This window comes from Pinus tabuliformis, chromosome 8, assembly GCF_031772625.1.
Source record: "Pinus tabuliformis cultivar Carrire ecotype Pingquan chromosome 8, CPIR1, whole genome shotgun sequence".
Lineage (NCBI taxonomy): Eukaryota > Viridiplantae > Streptophyta > Pinopsida > Pinales > Pinaceae > Pinus > Pinus tabuliformis.
The window spans coordinates 957,165,997-957,189,913 of record NC_142294.1 but is presented as its reverse complement, the minus strand read 5'-3'; positions in this window follow the sequence as shown (position 1 = coordinate 957,189,913).

Here is a 23,917-nt window from a genome sequence, read left to right as displayed (position 1 = left end):
ACCTCTAGGGCTGTGGAATCAGAAAAACATTTCATTTTGGAATGTGATGCATTCAAAGACATCATAAAAATTGATGAGAACATGTTAGCATCAGTGTCTTGACATTGTCATTTTAGTGAGGGGATTGTTGGAAGGTTGGGTCAGCTCATCATCAATTTGAATCGGAAAAACACTGAACTGTAAAAAATGAAAAACAGGGAACTAATGGTCTCATAAACTATTTTTAGTTTTGTGGACTTTAAAATATCAATTTCATTTCAATGTAAATTTTGAGGAGATATAATTTATATCATCAAAACAATAATGTGCAACCGAATTCCAGAAGATTTCACGAAATCATTAAGTAAATTGCAGCAGACTTTCACCGAAATGTAGATGCGTCAAAAGAAATTTGACCGTAATATTTGATCAACATTGGAAGTGTGCATGGAATAAAGTACTTGCGGCTTTCAACGACTAGCAACCTTACTCAGAATTGAACGACTCAGATTTAAAAGTGCGACCCTCTGGCCATTCGATGTGTAACGTGGGGGTGGGGTCCGCTATTCGTCAAATCAATTTTCTGGTAACGTGGCGCAATCAGGTAAATAGCTGAGGCCCCCCTTAGTGGTTTCCAAAACCACTAGGACCACCCCCCTGCAATTCCACTTATGGTTTTTCGCCAGCGGGCGATGAACTGTTTCATATTTCGGGCAAGACAGTGAAAGGAAGCAAATAAATCCAAGTAGTGGAGGTAGGTGTTGCCTTCACTCCATTGAGATTTCCTACTCTTGTGATGCCTTCTTCTATAGATGATTTTATTGTGCAGGCTCATTTAGCCCAGGGAACACATATCTAATTGAGAATGACTCTAGCTCTAGTGATCTGGGTGTTAAATTATGATTGCTTCACTTCCAAGGTTCGCATTTACCACTTTTCATCCTTTCGCATTATCGAAAGTTTGATATAATGCGAAATACAGGTTTGAATTGCATATAATGAAGTTTTCAATCAATACAAAAGGTGAACCATATCGCATCTATATAAGTTTTCAATCAACATTCGATGCAGTATTATCAAATATTATTTTTGCATCTAAGCTCGGTTGGCCGTTGTAGCAGTGGTTAATTGACCAGTATGACCGTGTTTGAATTTTTAAATGTGAAAATTGCCAACAGAGATTTCATAGGGACCTGAGAAGTGTAATGGGGCGCTAATACGTGCATTTGGCATGCATACGGGCGGAATGTTAAAAAATGTTGTTCAGAGATGCAAAATAAATTTTGTTTGATCCTACCTCCATGGTCAACTAAAATTTACTGTAAGCCACATCCTAACCTACCAAAAGCTGCAAGTTCCAGGTGTCAAATTTAAATGCCTATTTGTTTGGAAGACCATAAGTTTTAGAGGGTGGCGTTGGTCATAAATATAATCATTTAGTCCGATATATTCCAAAACCACATGTCCGAATGTTCAACGCCAAGGTGCCCAGGTCTCAATTTTAGAGTTGTATTTTAGAAATCCCAGATTTTGCATAAAGACAGATTCCAGTGCTGCAGATGAATAAGTTGTATCATTGGGAATTTTTGTTGACAGTGTTCATCAAAGGGACCAAAACGTTAATAGCGTTGCCGTTCTTTATTTCTCAGAGAGAGACCGTTAAAATTTAAAGTGGGCTATATTCACGGCGATTTCATCATATCCCGGGTGGTAGGTGGCTGTATCTCCTAATTCAGATCTTGGATCATGCCATTTTAATCCGGAGTTGTCTATAATGCGACTTTTTGGAGATTCCGGTGACGGAATCCGGCAGAAGAAATTGAGGTTAAATCTTGATTTGTTGCAGTTAAAATGGTTTTTTAACTGCATATTTGGATTCAGCACCCTCGAAAACCCCTGGGACGCTTTCATTGTGCAGAAACTAGCTATCAAACTTGCGATTCCAATAAATTCCTGACGGATTTCGACCGGAAAAACCCGCCGGAAAGGCTTTCAAAAAGTCGCGTTATAGACAACTGCTTTTAATCCACCTGCGATCTGGACTGTAATCCATGTGAAGTGGGTTTCTTGATCTCCACACCATATCTGACAACTACTTTTTATCCTGTTTTGGACGTTGTTACGCCAACGTTTCCTTTAAGTCGACTTTATTCCATGTAATTCTGAATTATTCCTAATTAATGTGTCCATCTACCTGCTTTCATTCTCCTGTCTCTGACATAGATCCTCGCGCCTCTCATATCTATTGTGGTTTTTGGGGTTGGGGGTATGGACGCACTCGACTCAGACACATTAGCGCAGGAGGCTTTCATTAAAGCCACCATGGAGGCCGAGTCAGGCATGCAACTTGCTTCTGGCGGAGAGCGACAAAGTGGCACACAATCATTGGACGCCTGGCACAATATTTTAGGAGATGTTTCCATGCCAAATGGCAATCATGAGTCCCTTGAATAGCGGGGTGGCATGCATGCAGGATATGATTGACGATCCAGACACCGAGTTCGTTCTATTAAGACCACTTCCCCGCCACTCACTATTGATTTGTAGAAGATCAAAGCAATTCTGTGGATTGATGGTCGTAGTTTTTTGGAATTACATTCCTAGTTTATTGGCTTTAATTCTCTAAACAACACTCCGCAGAATAAGCTAATATGGGTGAAATTGCCTGGTTTGCCAATTGAGCTTTGGACAAAGCAGGCCCTGATGGACATTGGAAATACTATCGGGAAATTTGTTTATGTGGATCCCCGGTGTTTGGGGGCACCTGATAAACGAGTCGTGTGGATCTTAATTGAGAAGGAGTATCGGGGAGGATTTCCTGATCACATTACATTACATTGGGGGGAGACTAATTTAACTCAGCGACTGGATTACTGGGGGTACCATTTCGATGTTCATTTTGTCATCATACTGGACATATTTTGGCTCACTGTCCTCGTCGCCTGGGTGGTAGATACCATGGTTGGAACTGTATGGGAGCGCTGATGAAGTCTCAATATGGTGATGCACAATATCATGGCATGGCCCCTCGTCGTAAATCAGGTAATCAACATGAATCTCATACTTTCTGTCAATCTGTACATGATTCCTCGAGATATGGCACTTCACCCATCACCATTCCGTCATCCCCTTTATCCTTTGTTAAGTTTGACTTACCTGGAACCAACTGTCCAAGTCAGAACATTCGACCCCCCCCCCACCGGGAATCACTCCTCCCTGTCATGACATCCCCAACCTTTTTTCGCCTCATGATGTCCCCTCTACATCATATGTTACTTACGTACCAGCTTTGTCACCTCCGCATATTCCTAATCGATCTCAGGGACACCGGAATAGTAGTACTCCACCAAACTCGCCACTGGCCTCCCCCACCAACTCCGTGGGCAGTGATTTGGATTATCTCCTTCAGAGGAAGACTCTAGACTTGTGCACTCTCACTATTCATAAGCCGTCTGGGTCATCTTCTCCACATATTAGTCCCACCTCAGCTAGAAATATAATTGTCCGCCGTAAGAATAATCATTGTAGTCGCCATTTTCAGGAACGAGTCAGATAGAATCCTTTTAACTCCCCCATTGACCTTTTTTAATTGATGTGCCTATTGCTGATGTACCTACTTCTCGGGCCCTTGGAGCACGGATGCCCGCACAGGGTTTGTCATGACTTCCATCTTATCACTTAATATTCGGGGATTGGGGACCCCCACGAAGTTCCTGGCTCTTAAACACCTTTTTCTCTCTGTACATCCTTGCATTATTCTCCTTCAGGAAACTATGCATTTGGTCTCGCATGTCATTATATATTTCCGAAAAATGTTCCCGGATTGGCACATCACCGCCATGGCTGTTGCTGGTTTATCTGGAGGCCTGTGGCATTATGGGATCCTCGTTGGGTTCGGGCCAAGGCCTTCTCATGTTTTGTTGGGATCTTACTAGAAGGACATATCCATGGTCATAAGGATCGTATCCACATCTTGAATTTATATGGACCCTATAGGAATAGGGTGGTTTTCTGGGAGAAGTTGATTTCGTCTGGGATTATGGAGCTAGCTTCTCTTATCATTGCGGGGGACTTTAATTGCATTGTTGGTTTGGATGAAGTATGGGGTGGTTCCAGAAAAATCGACCCACTGGCGGGTATGATTCGTGAAGCAATTATTGACCACAACTTAGTTGATATATGTCCACAGAAGATGGTTCCCACTTGGGATAATGGCAGAAAGGGTTTGACATATGTTGCAAAGAGGCTGGACCGGTTTGTATTACATGAGCGCTTGGTGGAGCGTCTTGGCAATGTTCATGCGGGGGTAATTAATAATTATCTCTCTGATCACAGGCCCATTACTTTGCAATGGCGGACGGAGGATTTTAGACATGGGATGCCATTTAAATTTAACCGTACATGGTTAGATGATCAGGATTTTAATTCATTAGTGCACAAGATATGGACCCAGGATCATATATCGGGGATTTCCCCTATGGTTCAAATTTTGGATAAGTTGGCTATTCTTCGAAGGGAAGTTAAAACATGGCAGAAACAGAAGGCAAAAGACTTGCACAAAGAATTATCTGATATTCAACAGGAACTGGATACATTACAACCCTGGATGGTTTCTCATGATCTACCTGCTGATATCAGGACTCGTATCCAGGAATTAGAGTTCAAAAAGAAGGGAATTCTTTCTGTTTATGAATCCACATGGCGCCTGAAGAGCAGGGCTCTATGGATTAAAGAGGGGGACAAAAACACGAAATTCTTTCATCGATATGCAAATCATAGATGCAAAATAAATTCCATTTGGGAAATTTATGACGATGATGGTCAGTGCTTTCAGTCGCAGGAGGATATAAGTAGGGTTGTTGTAGCACATTTTCAAAAGGCATATGATCGTAAGGAGGGGGCCGATGTGGGGGCCATGCTATGGGCTATGGACCTATATCCCACTATGTTCGATGATGATGATAATGAAAATCTATTTAAAGAGGTCTCTGAAGAGGAGCTCCTAGAGGTTTTAAAATCCTTTAAGGGAGACAAGAGCCTGGGTCCAGATGGATGGTCTGTAGAAATATTCACACACTTTTTCGACATATTTAAAAGAGACCTCCTGGATATGGTGGAGGAGTCGAGGATCATGGGGAACATCCACCCGCATATAAACTCAACGTATATCGCTCTCATCCCGAAGCGACGACCTTCCATTGTTTTCTCTGACTACAGACCCATATCTTTATGCAATCTTATTTATAAGATCATCTCAAAAACTATTGCCAGTCGGATGAGGTCTACACTGTCTCGTTTCATTTCACCCAAACAATATGGCTTTCTTCAAGATCGGCAAATCCATGATGCTGTTGCCATTGCACAAGAATGTATGCATTCGATTCATACCAAGCACTTAAATGCTACCATTATGAAGGTGGATCTTCAGAAGGCATATGACTGTTCTGGGGATACCTTAGATTGGTTTTGCATAAGATTGGTTTGCAGCCCAAAAGCGTGGCTTGGATTATGGCTTGTGTCACGAATATAAATTATGCGGTGATTATCAATGGATATCCTACTCGTTTCTTTAGGGCTGGTCGGGGATTGAGACAGGGCTGCTCACTATCTCCTCTCTTATTTATCCTGGCTATGGATGGTCTGAGCTTGCAAATCAAAAAAGCGGTGATTGATGAACAGTTTCAGGCACTGGTAATAGGGAACAACATCAAGATATCACATGGTTTTTTCGTCGATGATGTGCTCATCATGGGTATGTTGAATCATCTTGCATGGCTGAATCTTTTTCACATTTTTAAAATTTTTGCTAAAGCTACTAGTTTAAATATGAATTTGCAAAAATCTATTGTATATCATGATATGAGCAATATGGAGGACATTGATTATATAAGAAACCTATTTGGAATTGAGGCGGAACTGATGCAAACTGGCATGAAGTACCTTGGATATCACATTAAACCATGTTGCTACAGAAATATTGATTGGCAGTGGTTGGTAGACCGGTTCTACAAAAGAGTTTCTGGGTGGGAATATCGGTGCTTGTCCCTGGGTGGACGCACTATCCTCACACAAGCCGTTCTTACCCAGCTGGGGGTATACTGGGCTCACTTATTTCATATTCCACAAGCCATCATTAATAGCATTAATCATATAATTGCAAATTTCATTTGGGCGGGTTGCAATGGACAACATAAATATCACTTGGCAAAAATGTCTCACATATCTTGCCCAAAAAGAATGGGGGGCTGGGGTATTATGAACCTTTGACTTTTTGGTTGTTCGCTGCTGATTAAATCCTTATGGCGGGGTATATTTGGATCTGGCATATGGAGTAGGGTGATTAGACATAAATATTTAAAGGACCAGGAATTTCTTTTCTGGTACCGAAAGGATAGCATTGGCATCCCGCATGGTTCGGCTATATGGCATAGCTTTCAAAAGGTTGCTAATTTTTTTTTACAACATCTGGTTTGGACTATGGGATCGGGTCACTCAATTATCATTGGGGTGGATCATATTCTGGGAGTTGGCAGGGAGTGCTGTATATCTGAGGTACTCATCGGGTTTTTTATGGGAAAGGCATATACTTCTGGAATCAATTAATTTTTGCATGGCGGGATTGTTCCCCTATTTGGAAAACTACACAAGATCTGGGGCTGGTTGGACAATTGGCGATGGAATGGAACCAAATATGTGCTGGCTTGAAAGCTTTGGGCATATGTCGGGAGGCACAAAGTGACAGTTTGGTATGGTCGGGGAGAATGAAAGCAAGAAATATTATGGTTGCTGATATATATATTTCTCTTTGCGGAAGGGGAGCCCGATGTGTGGAAAATCCAATATTATACGCCTTCTGGAAGACTAATATTCCTATTAAAATCATTCTATTCTCCTGGTTAGTATATCACAACAAAAATCTCACTTGGGAGAACTTGCAGAAGTGTAATTGGCACGGACCCAGCATATGTGCAATTTGCAAAAAGGAGGGGGAAAGCAATTGTCATTTGTTCCTCAAATGTCACCACACGATCCAGGTATGGGATAAATTGGCATTACACTTTGGTTTTCCTTATAATCAATTTCATGATATTGCAGATTGTATGGAGTGGTGGAGCAAACAGAAGCCCTCATGGAGGATTATTCCCCCCCTATTTTTCTGGGCTATATGGAAATGGAGGAATAACCATATATTTGAGAATTCTGCTGAGGATTTCATTCTGGTATATGAGAATACCATAACACTATACTCAATGTTTCCTGTTCATGAGAACAAGTACAAAGAACAACAACAGAGGAGGAAAAGCCCACAAATGGTGTACCCAATTGGATTCTTCGACGGAGCGGCTCAAAAGAATGTTTGCGGATGTGGCTTTTGGATAGCCATGTCCAATGATTTACAATACATAATCCACTGGAATGCTGGAATGGGCACGAATAATAAGGCAGAAGCTATGGCATTATGGGGCATTTTATGGTTCACATCTTTTCTCAATATCCCCGATATTCATATATATGGGGATTCAAAGATTATCATGGATCATGTTAATGGGAATGCACATATCAAACAATCAGCACTACTTGGATGGCTAAGGAGAATTGATAATCTTTGGACACAGCTTGGGAACCCTCCTATCATACACACAGACAGAGAATATAACCAGCTTGCGGATGATCTCTCAAAGAAAGGGCTTCAAGGAATAGTGGGAGAAATGCACATGGATATAATAATGGAGGGCAATGTACTAAGCGCTGTGGAGTTCCCATTCCCTGGCTAATTGTACATTTATTTTCTGATCCTTTTTTGTATAATTTTGTCTCATAATTTTGTTTGTAACAGGTAGGCAAAATGGAAACCTATTGGCGAAATGGTTCTCTCAATGATACACAAAGTAATAGGGATGATCTTGTTTCTTTTCAAGGTCAATATGATGGATGTATTTGTCTAGTTACTCTCTCCTATATCTGCTACTAGATGTACGCAGATCTTTTATGTTTATATACTCTCTATATGTATATCTGTTTATCTGGTCACTTTGATGGGGTTTGCAGGATCACGCAACCTAGATGATTTTCTATGATGATACGGATACATGAAGTTGATATAATGTACATGATCTTTCTGATAATACAAATATAGCTTTTTTCGTACTGAAAAAAAACTAAAGAGATGATCAACATCTTCGCAGTAATGTACAAGCGGTGAATTTTGGGAAAATGAAGGAGAATTTCAAAAATCGTAAACATGGTTTTTTAGCAGAACGACATCAGTTTGATGATGCGCGTGAATTTTTTCAAAATTGTGAACAGTTTGAGAGATTTTGCTGGTTGTCTGAAGGGTATATGTGTAGTTTTTAGCATGGCCAATTTGTTTAAGACGACTAACCTTTTATTTGCAGGATGGCTACTGGGTGCATATTTCCTTAATGGTTTTTGAACTAGATCATGAAAATGGTGTGAGATGAAGTTGTTGAACACATTCACGAGAAGCTCCGAAGGAATGTTAGAAGCCAGATTCAAAACAACTTAAGAAACTATGCAGTTTAATGTTCAAGGTTAAAACATCACTTGATTAAAAAAGCACTCCAAAGAAAAACAAATTTATTAAATATTTTGATGTATTTAGTACAAAGGAAGCATTCTCTTATGTGCATAGCTCAACGAAAAACAAATTTATTAAATATTTTAATGTATTTAGTACAAAGGAAGCATTCTCTTATGTGCATAGCTCAACAAAAATTAAGTGTTGAGAGGAGTCTTGCTATGTAGGAGATGTAAAATACGTACTCCAAAGAAAAACAAATTTATTAAATATTTTGATGTATTTAGTACAAAGGAAGCATTCTCTTATGTGCACAGCTCAACAAAAATTAAGTGTTGAGAGGAGTCTTGCTATGTAGGAGATGTAAAATACTCTAGCAGCAGATTGAGACTTTCCCGAGTGATGTTTTCACTAGGTTAGGGCACTCTCTTTGCAAGTTAAGCTTGGCATTTCCAGATTCCAGAAATCTGGAAGGCCAGAAATTCCATCATATTTGAAGATATGCCTCTCAATATAAATAATATCGTCAACAAAATTGCATCTTAGATGACGTCCTCACAGCAGGCCAGAAATTCCATCATATTTGAAGATATGCCTCTCAATATAAATAATATTGCCAACAAAATTGCATCTTGGATGGCGTCTTCGCAGCAGGCCAGAAATTCCATCATATTTGAAGAAATGCCTCTCAATATAAATAATATTGTCAACAAAATTGCATCTTGGATGACGTCCTCGCAGCAGAAGCAGATATTGGTTAAAGCAATAGGTTCCAGAAAATCTGCTCTACTCATTTTGATGGAGCTGCACAAGGTGGCTCATGTGGATGTGGGGCGTGGCTTCGCATGAATTCAGAACAACAGAACAACAGTATAAAATTTTCTGGTCAGGGGAAAAGGCACAAACATGCGGGCTGAAATCATCGCACTATGGGGTTTATTATTTCATCGCACTGCGGGGCTGAAATCATCGCACTATGGGGTTTATTATGGTTTGCCAGGTTTCTGGACATTCAAAGTATCCAGATCTTGGGGGATTCACAGGCTTTTATCAACAACTTATCAACAACATGAAGGGCATTTCTACTACCTCTCATCCACAGTCACCACATCTACAGGGCTGGATCTGCCACATTGAATATCTTAAGCTGTGTTTCCATCACATCCACCGGGAACATAACTCCATAACTGATGCTATGTCGAAAATTGGCATATTTTCTGCGATGGGGTTGATACATTTCACTCTGCTGGATGACAACATCATTGCGAGAATAACACCGTCTTCCCTGGATGCTAATCCATGTCTTTGTCATCTTTACTTTGGCTGAATCTGGAAGGTACCATGGTTCATTGAACACAATGACCAAAGCTGACACGCTTTTCCTGTTTTTGATTTTGCATACCTCGAATATGCTATTTCTCCTGTTGTGGTACATACGAAATATGCTTAATTTTATCTTATTTCATAATTTTATCTGTTGTTGTTTGATGGAGGTATTACTATGTACATGACTATGAGAATTGAGACTAATTCTTCACTGGACTGTTGTTTCTGACACTATATTGCCCACTATTTTACATAATGTATCTGAAGGTTATGGTGACTTTGATGTACTGGTATTAATAGTAAAAACCAACGTTTTCTTCCTTCTGAGAAAAAGAGTTAAGCTTGGCTTTTCCCATCAAGAATTACAACGGTGGAAATATGCAGCTCGCGAACTGCACAAGGATACCTACTTTTGCAGAAAGTGAAGGCAGATTTGGGGTTGCTCAACTGAGTGGTTGGAAGGGACGAGATGCTTAAAAAAAAAAAAAAACCTTGTATCATCTATAATTCAATAGTTTGAAGATGCCATTATTCTTGTGGGGGATTAGTGTGAAAGTTTCTATTGACTAGTTATGGAACGACAACATGTCTTATACTATAACATGACAAATGCCCTTTTGAATACGAAGCATGCAAACTCCAGATCAGTGTTGAAAATATTGGTATCGGCAAAATATTGGCGAGGGTCCAGAAAATATCTTATCGGCAAAAATATCGGCAAATATCGGCAAGCATAAAAAATGCATAATATATTCATTTTTTTTTTTTCAGATTTCTAAACATATAAAGCAATAACAACATGAACTAAACACATTGGCACATATATATGAAGAAGGCACTGATATATATGATCTCAAATAGAAATGATACATCAAACTTCAAAGGCAATACCAAATCCTGCTGATCCCCGATAATTGTCCAATTAAGGACTCAAACAAAATAACATCACGTATCCCGCTGATCCCTGATAGTGATAATTGTCCAATCAAGGACTCAAACAAAATAACATCACATATATAGAACTTTAAAAGTATTTCATCATCATGAGTTATAAACTTATATGTAGCAAAAGTTGCAAAACAAATAAAACTAGCAGCTATCTATCTGAGACCATTGGCCTCTCCCTAGCAGCTTTCTTTCTGTCTTGTTCACCAATTGCTTCACAAGCTTTTTGTATAACCTTGGAACAGAAAATGCTTGAACGCAAAAATATATATATGTAAATATTTTATTAAGAGATGAAAATACAGATGATGAATGTTTACAGTGGGCTGCCTGGCTTATATACCGCCATGGGCACCCTTTAGGAAAGGGCATGATCTTATGATCGTGCCCTTTCGCCTAACTAAACCTAAATTAAATAATAAACCTAAAATTAACTATTTTTTACATAACATTGCCTTCCTCTCGAAAGAATGCTTTGTCCTCAAAGCATACGTAACGACGGATGTTGTTGACAAAATGCTTCATTCTCCCAAGAAACGTCTTCTTTGGGAAGTCCTTCCACTTGAGCAGATATTCCAAAATGATCAAAGTCACACACTGTAAAAGGTCTTGGATTAATCTCTCAATTTCCGTTTTTTGGAGATGTGGATATCGGTATGGCTTGATGTTGACGAGGTCTGACTCTGTTTTAACTTCTGTTCTACGCTCAATTTCCATATTAGGCGACATCTTCATAGGTAGGTCTTGAATCTTTGGTGATTCTTCTCTGGTCATATTTGTAGATAACATTTCTAATTGGTGACATTGTATTGCATAAGCAGGTGCTCTTCTTCGACTCAGCTTCATCATCTGAGATGATGATACAACATGATTTTCTGGTGCTTGGAATCCATGTAGTTTGTACTTCTGACCTCCCCATTTGAATTTTATAAATTGTACTTGATGGTTGGCGGCATAAGTACCTAAAGTTCGTAGCCATTGGATACCTAAGACTACATCTACTACTCCTAACGGTACTGTGAAAAACGGAGACTCTAAACTGAAGTCTTGAATCTGCAATTTAACCTTATGGCATTTTCCCACCTTTTCAATCTTCTTACCGTTGGCTATCATCACTTTCATGTTTGGTAAGGGAAATGAAAATATATTGAGTCTCTTTGCCATGGTTGCATCCAAAAAATTGTGTGTGCTACCAGAGTCAATGAGAACCACCACGTTGTTCTTCTTTATGTGTCCTTTTAATTTTAGAGTCTGAGGTTGTGATATACCTGTCATAGCTGATAATGACACTTGCGGCATACTTTCGTCATCTAGTTCTGGTGAGAATTCTGGGGCATCTTTTGTTTCTTCAATATCAGACTCTTCACTGTTTGAATCATTGGTTGCTTCACAATTATATAGGTTCTTTGGTTCCTTTCCTTTAACACACCTATGTTTGGGATCCCACTTTTCACCACAGCGCTTGCATTTACCCTCCTTTATCCTTTGCGCTTCCAAATTAGATTTTTCATCTTCACGACGATGTGGTGGAACATATCTTGTATTTTTTGCGTCTGCATACTGAGGTGTTCTTCGTCTTGCATATGTTTTTTCGGCTTTTGACCAAAATATTTGTTCGAATTTCTTTTCGGCTGTTTTTGCTTTTCGTCTTGCTACTTCTATTGATGAAATGTCATGCATCTCAAGTTCTACTTGTAAATGGGTTTTAAGTCTCGAGATGTATGACTGAATTAAACGAGATTCCGATAACCCAGGCACTCGAGTTACTAAGGTCTCCCATTCTTGAGTGTATTCATCCACACTTCCTTTTTTTCGTAATTTGATGAGTTTTGAAAAGAACTCTTCTTCCTTTACACCTTGGAATCTTTTGAAGAATGCATCTTTAAATCTCCTCCAGCTAATGACGTGTGTTGTCTTTTTCCACCACATATACCAGTTATATGCTTCTCCCTCCATTTTCATGGATGCGTGTCTGAGCTTTTCGTCATCGTCAGTGATGTCATATATCTCAAAGTATTCTTCTGCTTTATTTATCCATGCAACATTGTTTTTTTCGTTCCCATCGAATTTAGGCATCTCAACCTTTACCCTCTTCTGGTATGTGGCTAATGGTTGAGCAAAAAGAGGGTGTTGATTAGTAAGGGTATCCCAAAGTTGCTTGTTTGTAAAGGCAGTGTTACTTGCTTCTTGGTGGTGTGTCGCTGATTTTTTTGGGGATTCAACTTTGTCATGAGAGTCTGTGGACTTAGTTGAATCTGACGAGATGTGTTCTTGATTCTCTTCACCTTCTTTTAATAGCTCTTCGGGTGTACAATTCGACTTTTTACACAGACTTTTCAGCATTGTTAAGACTTCTCTGAAGTTTACTCCTGTTTGGACATGTTGACTTTCCATCTTTATCTCTATTCGATTTGTCGTATCTTCAAGATTTTTGATTTTGTCCGCTTGCTCCCCAAGCTTGCTCTCGACTTCATTTAATCTTTTACTGACCTCGTCGTGGTTGTTATTTATTTTTTGCTCTGCATCCAACAACCTTTTTTGAAAATCCGCCATTGTCATTGTCGACATTGAGCGGGTTTGCGGAGGCGTGTATTTATTTGCCAGCTAAAATATTTTTCCTTCCCCCCTTTTTTTTTTTTTAAATAATTAAATTAAATTAATTTAATAATTTAATTTAATTAATAATATTTTTTTTTAATTAATTATAAATTATAATAATTATAATTTATAATTATTAACCTTATATATATAAATTAAAGTTATAATATAACTTATAATTAAATTATATATATATATATTATAAATTAAATATGATATATATATATATATAATCAAATCACGTTATAATTATAATATATATATATAGTGTATAATATATAACTATATAATATAGTTATTTATATATTACAACTATATATAACGTAATTTCAATAATCAATAACCTTCGTTATATGAAACAGAAAATGCTTGAAATTACGTTTTACGTCTTTTAATTGAACGCTCTTTAATTAAAACGACAGGCCGCCGGAGAGTCAACAGTCGTGTTGATTGGCAGCAACCGTGGCAGATTACACTTCCGATTTTACCGTGATACCCACTGCAATGGAACCGCAAATATTACCGCAGACGCAGGTAGGTTTTAATGGTAGCTCGGAACTTGACAGGAGCCTATGCCGGGACGTCTTACGCGGTGCGACTGAAACAGGGGGTATGACGCTGGAAGCACGAGCCTTTTGATTTTTTAAAAAAAATTGTATCGACTATCACCGTAACACAGAGCTGGCAGCACGTCTATTTAACGGAAGTCGTAACACAGCAGGCTGCACAGAAATACCGAGCGAAGTGGATTGACGGATGACGGTGGTTGGGGCAGTGCGGCTTAGAGGCGGAGAAACGGATTACGGTTGGGGATCAAGCGATTGGTGGGAGAAAAAAAAACGGCTAACGACAAAGAGGGGTGGCAGAGACAGGGACGAGTGAGGGCGGAAGAATGGTGCGATAGTTTGAGCAGCGGATGGACGAAGCGCAGTGGTGGCTCTGATACCAGATGAAACAGAAAACTCTGATACGCAGAATATAAATGAATAAAATACTTTATTAAAATGATGAATTACAGATGATGTCTGATTACAATGGGGCTCCTGGCTTAAATACCTCCATGGACACCCTTTGGGAAAGGGCATGATCTTATGATCGTGCCCTTTCGCCTAACTAAACCTAAATTAAATAATAAACCTAAAATTAACTATTTTTTTACATAACAAACCTCTGCATTAGAAACCATACAAGGCATTACATCTGCATCATATGTAGAGAGTCTAGCTAGATGGTATTTCAATCGTGTAACCCCTCCTGACATCTTGGTCCCACACAAGTTGCATGATATATATCCCTAATTTTCCCCACCAATAGCCTCCCCATACTCCCAAAATGGGTCCAAGGCTTTTCGCATATTTGACATTTGTAGTGAACTAATTCAAACCTAGGGCACAAAAAAACAAAAAATTGGCATTAAACCCCCCAACACAAAATGAAAAAATAATAAGTAATAACCACCTCATTAAAAAAAAATTACTACATTATTTGCATTTTGCAATGTGAATGAAAAATGGCAATAAGAGGGTGCATAAGAAAGTTGAAAAAAAATGAAGCTTGCTGTCCAAATATGGAGAAAACCCTTGCATTGGTTCATGGGCATGAAAATCATAGCAAATGGAAAAAACAAAGAAACAAAATGTTGGTAGGCAAAGAGGCAAGCAAGCATAACCCTAAATCTATGAAAAAATCATTAACATAGGGGTTTTAAGAACATACCTGTTAATGGAAGAAATGAAGTTTGTCTCAGTATTTTTCAATCTTTGATCCACAAAAAAATTCTTAGTTGGTGGTGATAATCGTTGTTTGATCCTCAAACTCTCCTTGACAACCACCACAAAACTCTTTCCCTTCCTTCTCCAATACTCAGAAACAAAAATGAAGAAAAAAAATGATTTTTCCTTTTTGTAGCCACAGCGAAACACACCCGGCGATATTTTCTATCGTCACGCTATATTTTGCCAATATCGCGATATTTTCGGGAGCCAAAAATATCGCGATATTTACAATATTCGGCGATATTTCGCCGATATTATCTTCACTGCTCCAGATAAGAAATATCAAGGTCAATTAACTGGTTAGAAGTTTTGAAAATCCTACTTGAACAGGTGGCTGAGTTTGCTTTGTTTAAAGGGAATTTTGGCCTAATCATCAGGCTTTGACTAAGGAATGTTGAGCTAGCTATCTAAACACACGAAGTTTTCTTTAGTTTCCAAAAGGAAGTTGGATTTAAACTTGAAGGCTTTAGTCTTGCCATATTTAGTATGCAACCTGGTTAAAGGAGTTATCCCCTGCATCCAAAGTTAATTGAGAGCTCCTATTAGTTTTTAAAAAGTTACCAGGGATCCAATGTATTCAATGTAAATTATTTTAACGAAACCTGGCAAATCTTTAGAGATAATTAAAGCAGAAAGAATTTACCTTCTACATTTAGAAAAGACATACTGCAACTATTGGAGAATGACAAAGTGACAATATTTTGGTTGGAGAAAACTGAAGAACATATATCTCTATAGAAAATACAATTTGGAACCTCTAAAAGTTTTATGTGGAAAGAAAATCAATTTCCATGGAAAGCCATTTCACTTTTAGAGAGAGACAGTTGTTTCAAAATCCTTCACTTTGAAGGCATTGGAGAGCCTATTTTCTTATGCCACATTCATCTCCAAATGAAGGTAAAATGTTATAGAACAACTATTGGAATAGCTGGCAAAACACATGGCAACAATTTGGCAAGTCAAGGAATATATCCCAGATGTCTAGGCTGTTGATTTGTGGTAGCATCGGATGTGCTCTAGCCATGAAAATTGGCGGAGAGGCTAAAGCATATGAGATCTCCAAGACCTAGAAATGGTTTGGATAGATTGTACCCGGTTTGGGAGATAGGAAAAATAAAATATTAATGGGTATTAATATAAAACTGGGTTAGAAGGTTCCAAAAGTCATGGATCAAGCCAAATCTAATCTTAGCCGTTGATTAGAGATTTAATCTCGACTGTTGAAGGACCAACGAGAAAAGTATAAGAGGAGGCTTGAGGGTCAGTTGGAGAACACACTAGAGTGATTAGTCATTCATTTTGCTAGAGTGGGGTTGCTAAGCAAAGTTGAATCAGTAATCAACAGCGAGGGGAAGTGAGTACGAGGCAGAGAGGCAGGGACAATACTGGGAGACTAGCACAGAAGTGGAGAGAGCCAGAGCAGCAGTTAGTCCAGGCCACGCAGAGGCAGCGCAGAGCCCAGAGAGACTGCGTCATCCACGCAGAGGGTAGAAGGAGTGACGCAGAGGCTCCCAGAGGTCGCGCAGTGCCTCAGAGGGCTGACACAGAGAGTCCTGGGGTTGACGCAGAGGCCAGAAGGGCCAGCACTGAGCTTCAGTTGTGCCAGAGAGGGTTTCGTGCAGTGTTTTACAACCCGGCCGAGTCAACTCCGAGACGGCCGTTTTGAACCGAGCCAGCACCAAAATTTATGACCCGGCCAGCAACCCGGCTCGGTTGACCGAGTCAGCTATGACTCGGTCAACCCGGCCGGGTCCGTATTGACTCGGCCGAGTCAAAGAACCAACGGCTGGGCAGCGTAAAACATGAAAAAAATTAACTTTTTTTGTGATTTTTGGTAAAGTGCAATTCAGTTTATGGATTCCAAAGGGTAATGGTAAATTGTTAAATGCTTTTGGGGTCCATTTCCCCCTCCCAAACCCTATTTAAGACAGCCAAATGCTCTCATGATCTCACAGCAGTCTTATGCATTTGAGTGAGAGTCTTCTTTGAGAATTAGTGAGCAGTTCTTGAGCTTGTTTTGGAGCAGCAGTGAGGAGTCTTGGAGGAGCATTGTAGCTGGAGTGAGGAGCTTCTTGGGCAGCCATTTGGAGCAGCATTGAGGAGCTGATTTTTGGAGCAAGCTTGAGGAGGCAGTTTGTGCCTGGAGGTATTTTTTTCCACCTCTATAAATCTGTTTTTGCTTAGTAAATTTTAGGTGCATATCAAGAAAGCTTAGAGAGTGTTTATTGTCAAATAAATGAACATTGAATCAATTTTTTTTTTTTTTTTTTCATTTTCAGATTGTTTTCCTAGTCAAAAAATGGCACCTAGAGCAAAAGATCCTGCTTGGGCATATGTTGAAATGGTTGATAGTCAGATGCATTGCAAGTTTTGCCATAGGAAAATTAAGGAAGGTCCTGGGGGGATTCATAGGCTGAAACAACACTTGGCAGGGATTAAAGGCCAAATTACCGCATGTCCCTCTGATGAAATTGAGGAGATTAGAAAGAATTTGTTGGCCAGCTTTGAAAAATTTAAAGACGATAAGGCTAGGCAACAAGAGATACAGGCTGAAATTGGGAGGAAGAGGGAGATACAAAGAATGATGGCTACCAACCCCCACTATGATTTTGAGGGTTCTTCCTCTATCCCTCAAACTGAGGCATCCAACCCTTTCCGTTATGTTCCTCCCTCTTTTGGTTCTGTTCAAGATAAGGGAAAGGGTAGAATGAAGGGTGATGTGACTATCAAAAGTTATTTCACTCCCTCCTCTCCATCAGATGCACATGGTCCTGAAGCTAGTAAAGGTCAAATTCAACCCACTTTAGATGACCATTGGAAGAAAGAATTGAGGGAGACTGCTTGTGACTACATAGCTAGATGGTGGTATGATGCTGATATCCCCTTTAATGCTGCTCGTTCACCATATTATGAGCAATGTTGCACGAAGCGGGAGCGAAGCGGAAGCGCAGAGCGCGGAAGCGTCATTTTCTAAAAATCTAGGAAGCGAAGCGTCCGCGGAAGCGTCTGCTATATATATATATTTTTATATTTTTTTGCATTTATACTCAAAACAAACATCCCAAATACCAAATTAATTGTAGAAGACATGAAAACATGCATATTTTTGCATAAATCAAGATAGATATGGCATCCATGATTCCATTGTAGTTACTAGTATGTACAACAATCATCTATATTCTAGCTATTACAAACATACATCAAATTTTTAAGCATATTATAAAACATAAAACATTTAAGCATATTATAAAACATAAAACATAGAGCATATTATGATTTATCTAGCAAGTGAGCAACTGTCAACATTTGTCATGTCCAAAATTCAAATAATAATGTTTACAAAATATGTCACTTGGTCACCGCCAAGCCAAAAAGGTTCAAAATTCAAATTCACAAGTCTACAAGTCTAATGAGTAATCTATGACAAAAAGAAGTAGATTGTGAATATATCTACTAATCTCTCCTCCTTCCACCACGAATAGAACGTGATGGCGGGCCTCCACGTGGTGGCAATGAAGAAGATGGTCCCTGTGTAAGTCGTGGCACTGGAACTGATGAAGAAGAACCCCCTGCCGTTGGTGTTGAACCATGGAACCTAGAAACCAAGGGACCAGATGGGGGTGGTGGCAATGGCATATCAACACCCGTGTCATCATCCTAGAATCGCTCAAAAAATTCATGCAAAAAAAAAACACTAGTTAACAAAAAAATTAAAAACATGAATTAGAGAAATGCTTTATAAGGGAAAATTGGAAAATTCATACCACAATGGACATACCTGGATAAGAGAATCCTCTAATTGCTCTAGTCGCAACACTCCATCCTCCAAATTGGGCTCCTCTGGATTCTTGTCCCAAGTCAACAAGTCTTTATTAGACTTTGCATCTTCACAGTAATGGGACAACAATCGCAAGTTGTAATGAACATAAACCAAGCTCTCTGCCCGGTCTAAATTCAACCTGTTCCTTTTAACACTGTGGATGAAAGAATAAGAGCTCCAACACCTCTCTGCAGAAGAAGTGTTTACCACCTGTGATAGCACCCGCAATGCCAAACTCTGTAGAAGTGGAGTAGGCCCTCCATGCATGTTCCACCACTCAAGAGCAGAAAAATGCTCTCGATCTTGAATTGCATGCATGCTCCCAAATGGACCAGTGTTGCTCGTATAGTTGCTCACCTGTCTCCGTACCAATGCAGCCTCCTCATTATCAGGGATTAATCTACTCAATGCAGCCATATATTTTTCGTGAACCTCTTTATCTTGGTGTGGTTTTTTCCTGCTTCCCCCCCCAGGCGCTGGTTTTGAAAGCCATGATGGATGATAGTATTTAGGTGTCAAAACATATGCTAATGCATGCAATGGAACATTTAGCATATCCCATCGGTTTTCCACCTCTTCACGAATATAATTGTACAAGGTGGTATCTCTAGGCTCAACAATGTCTTTAATCTGCCCCAACATGCTATCCATTTGCTCATACACCTCCCCAATTACTGGTCGATCTGAATCTGCAAACTTGATCATGTAATAAATTGGTTTGGTGAATTGCAAAACATATTTAACCTGTGACCAAAAGTAACTGTCAAGAACAGTGTCCTTGACTTCATTAGCACCATCTGTGTCAGTGTTAATTTCATCCCATGTTTCAGCACACACCAGATTAGTTAAAGCTTGTCTCACCCTCACTAGCCGCCTAAAGGTGAGGTAATAACTAGCAAATCTTGTCTTTGCAATTTTAAGCAATTGCAACTTGGAGTAAGTGCCATAGAAGTAGTTTACCCTTGTATGCCCTGTGATGAATTTAATGAGCTGCTTCCCTTTCCTGTAAACCTCAGCAATCCACCCACAATCTTTGTGTTTCACAATATCATGCATCAAAAGGTTCAATGTGTGAACCAGGCACCCAGACCAAAAGATGTGTGGATGAGTACGCTCAATAATTTTTCCTGCTAACTTACAATTTGCTGCATTATCTGTGATCACTTGAACCACATTATTCGGACCAACATCTTTGATTGATTTCAATAGGAGATCTGCAATGTTTTGTGCAGTTGCACTGATGGAGGAGGAGTCATGAGATGCAATAAATACTGCACCACTAGAAGAAACACCAAGAACATTTATCAAATGTTGGTTTCTAATATTTGTCCACCCATCTGATACAATGGATACCCCAGAATCCACCCACTCATGTGTAAAACGTGTCAAAGCTCTTTGAACCTTAGCTTTTTCTCTTTCTAATAACACTGTTCTAGCTTTCTCATAGTTGGGGGCCTTGTATCCTTTTGGGGCTTCATTGATGGCCTTTACCATTTCATGCCAATAGGGAGAGCGAAGCACATTGAATGGTACACCGCAAGCACAAAGAAAACAGACTATCTTTCCATCCACATCATCCCTCCCAGCAACATTAAGGAAATCCCCTATTGTTTTTCTACCTCCAGAGGTTGCAAAAGTACCATGAGGAGATGGGCAACTACCAAATTTAGAGGTTGCACTTGATTCAGAATGAGTTTTTTGTTTCTTGTTTTTTTGTTGTGCAGCCATCTCTATTTGGATGTATTTTGTTCTTTGTTCAGCTGAAATTTTTGGGCAAATTTGTACCCCCACAGAACCCTTTTTTTCATCACTGTCCAGCACCCCACAAAGATGCCTCCTCAGACGGGTATATGAACCACAATATGGTTTTCCTCCATGACAATCATGAGGGCACATCCATTTGTAAGATCCACCACCCTTTCCCCCATCAAGTTTGGTCACATAGTTCCACAAGGGTGTTGTTGTACCTTTCCCATCTTGTGCTTCAGTGTCCCCTTCAAGTTCATCCCCTTCCTCTTCAAACCCTTCCTCCTCATCATACATTGGGTCACCAAGTTCATCCCCTTCCTCTTCCCCTCTATTCCTCACCCTTGCCATCATTAAAACCAAGAGTGGAATGATACATAGAAGCCAAAAGAACACCATCTTGGAATATGGATATAGGTGGTGGACAACCTGTAAATAAAGGAGCAAGTAGAAACAATGGGAAAGAGTAGGAGAGGGAGGAGAAAAATACAATTTTTTTTTCAAAAAAACAAGGGAGTTTGGGGTTTGAACTTACCTCTTTAGCTCTTGTAGATGAAGTCCTGCAAGCTCTTGCTCTAAGCTTCTCAAGCTCCTCCTTCTTCACTCCTCCAAGCTCTCCTCTCTTCTCCTCTCCTTTCCTCTCTTCTCTTCTCCTCTCCTCTCTTCTCTTCTCCAACTCTCATAAACTCAAAGTGAGAAAATGAGAAGAGAATGGGGGCTTTATTCTTTTCTAAACTCACCCTAAACTAACCCTAACCTCACCCTAACCCACCCCCTCATGCTAACTTAAGTGAACTTTTAAAAAAAAAAAAAAAAAAAAAAACCAAGTTAAATGCTGCTCGTGCGGAGGTTAGTGGAAGCGCGCTTCCGGGCCTCGTGAAGCGTGCGCTTCCGGGCCTGAAGCGTTGCGCTTCCGGAGGCCCGAAGCGCGGATCCGGGCAGCCGCTTCCATAATTCCAGGAATCGTTTTTTTAAAACGGAATCGCGCTTCAGAAAATTGGAATCGCGCTTCGGGGAGAGGTTCCGAAACGCTTCCGTACGGGACGCGATTCCGGCCTCGGATCTGGGGGGGGGGGGGGGGCGATTCCTGCAACACTGATTATGAGCCTATGTTTGATGCCATACATGCTGCTGGAAAAGGCTTCAAAGGCCCTACTATGCAAGAGCTAAGGGGGTTTCGTTTGCAGAAAGAAATTCAATCCATTAATGAGTATTTGCAAGAGTTCAGGGACTCATGGGCAAGAACAGGGTGTACCATCATGTCAGATGGATGGACTGATCAAAGAAACCGTACCATCATAAACTTTCTTGTCTTCTGCCCACAGGGAACCATGTTTTTAAAATCAGTTGATGCATCTGATAAGGTAAAAGATGGCCACTTGTTGTTTCAGCTATTGGATGAGGTTATTGAGGATGTGGGGGTGGCTAATGTTGTTCAAATCATCACAGACAATGCCTCTAACTATGTTCTTGCTGGTAAACTGTTAGAGGAAAAACACAAGACCATCTTTTGGACCCCATGCGCTGCACATTGCATAGACCTCATGCTTGAGGATATTGGAAAATTAGATTGGGTCAGAAACACTGTAGATAATGCCAAAAACATAACAAAATTTATCTACAATCATACACTGGTTTTGAGTCTCATGAGGAAACACACTAGAGGCAAGGATATTATTAGGCCTGCCATCACTAGATTTGCTACACATTTTTTGACATTGCAATCTATGCTTTCCCAACATAGAAACTTGCAAAAGATGTTTTCCAGTGATGAATGGAATCAAAGCAATTGGTCTAACAAACCAGAAGGCAGAGAATTGAAAAGGAAAGTCCATGATGAAACTTTTTGGAGAAAAGCAGCAGAGATTGTGAAGCTTGCTGAGCCACTAGTTAAGGTGTTGCGGTTGGTGGATGGGGAAAGGTTGGCTATGGGCTTCATTTATGAGGCTATGGATCAAGCAAAGGAGCAAATAAAGACAGCATACAAGGATAGAGTGGCAAAGTATGGGCCCATTTGGGCAATCATTGATGAAAGATGGAACAATCAACTCCATCGCCCTATACATGCAGTTGGGTATTTTTTGAACCCACTGTATCATTATAAAGCTAAGGAGTCAGGAGCTTTGAGGGGGGAGGTCAGAGATGGACTGGTTGATTGCATTGAACGCATGATCCCATCGGAGTCTGATCAGCTGCAGATACATCAACAGGTCACAGCCTTCAGCAATGCAACAGGTACCTTTGGGAAGAACCTAGCAAAGATTGCAAGAGAAGCAGATGAGCCAGGTAAACAAAAATTTCAATTTTCAATTTCTTAATGGTTTTACAGTTTTACTTTTTTTATTAAAGACTAAAGTTTGTTAAATCATTTATAATTTGAAAGTTAGATATAATTTGTAATTTTGTTGAGCTTCAGCCTTCATCTAACTCATAATTCATTACACTCCTATGTTTTTTGCAGCACAATGGTGGGAGGCCTTTGGTGGCCAGTGCCCTCAATTGCAAAAGTTTGCAATTCGTATTTTGAGTCAAACTTGCAGTGCATCTGGGTGTGAGCGCAATTGGTCTGTCTTTGAGAGGATTCACACAAAGAAGAGAAACCGTTTGGAGCAAAAACGGTTGAATGATCTAGTTTTTGTCCAATACAACCTTCGGCTCAGACGGAACCAATTGCTGAACAAAAGACCTGATTCAGATCCCATTGTGTTGGAAGACATTGATCCAACATCAGATTGGGTAGTGGAGAGTCGTGCACCAGAGTTTGATCCTGATGAGGATCTTGATGAACTTGAACTGGAACATCAACTTCAGCCTGTTCAGTTGAATGCAGATCCCGATCCACCAGCCTCAGTCTCACAGCCAACAAGGAGTAGGACTCCAGTTGTAGGTGCTTCCTCTGCTCAGCCACGACAGAAGCGCAGCCGCATATCTACTCTATCTCAGCTTGCATCTGCTGCACAGCCTGCTAGTGGTACTGGCACCACTTCTACAGTTGCAGTTGGAGACGATGATGATGAGGAGGAGGCATGGGGCCCCTTGTCTGACTCTGATGATGATGATCCAGAGATTGGTCGAGATGATCTTGGCTCCTCTGGCAGTAGCTACTAGCCAGTAGTACTAGTATTGGAGTCTGGTCACCATCACAGTTTACTTTTGTTGTAGAGGCCATTTCTAGCCTCCTTGGTTATT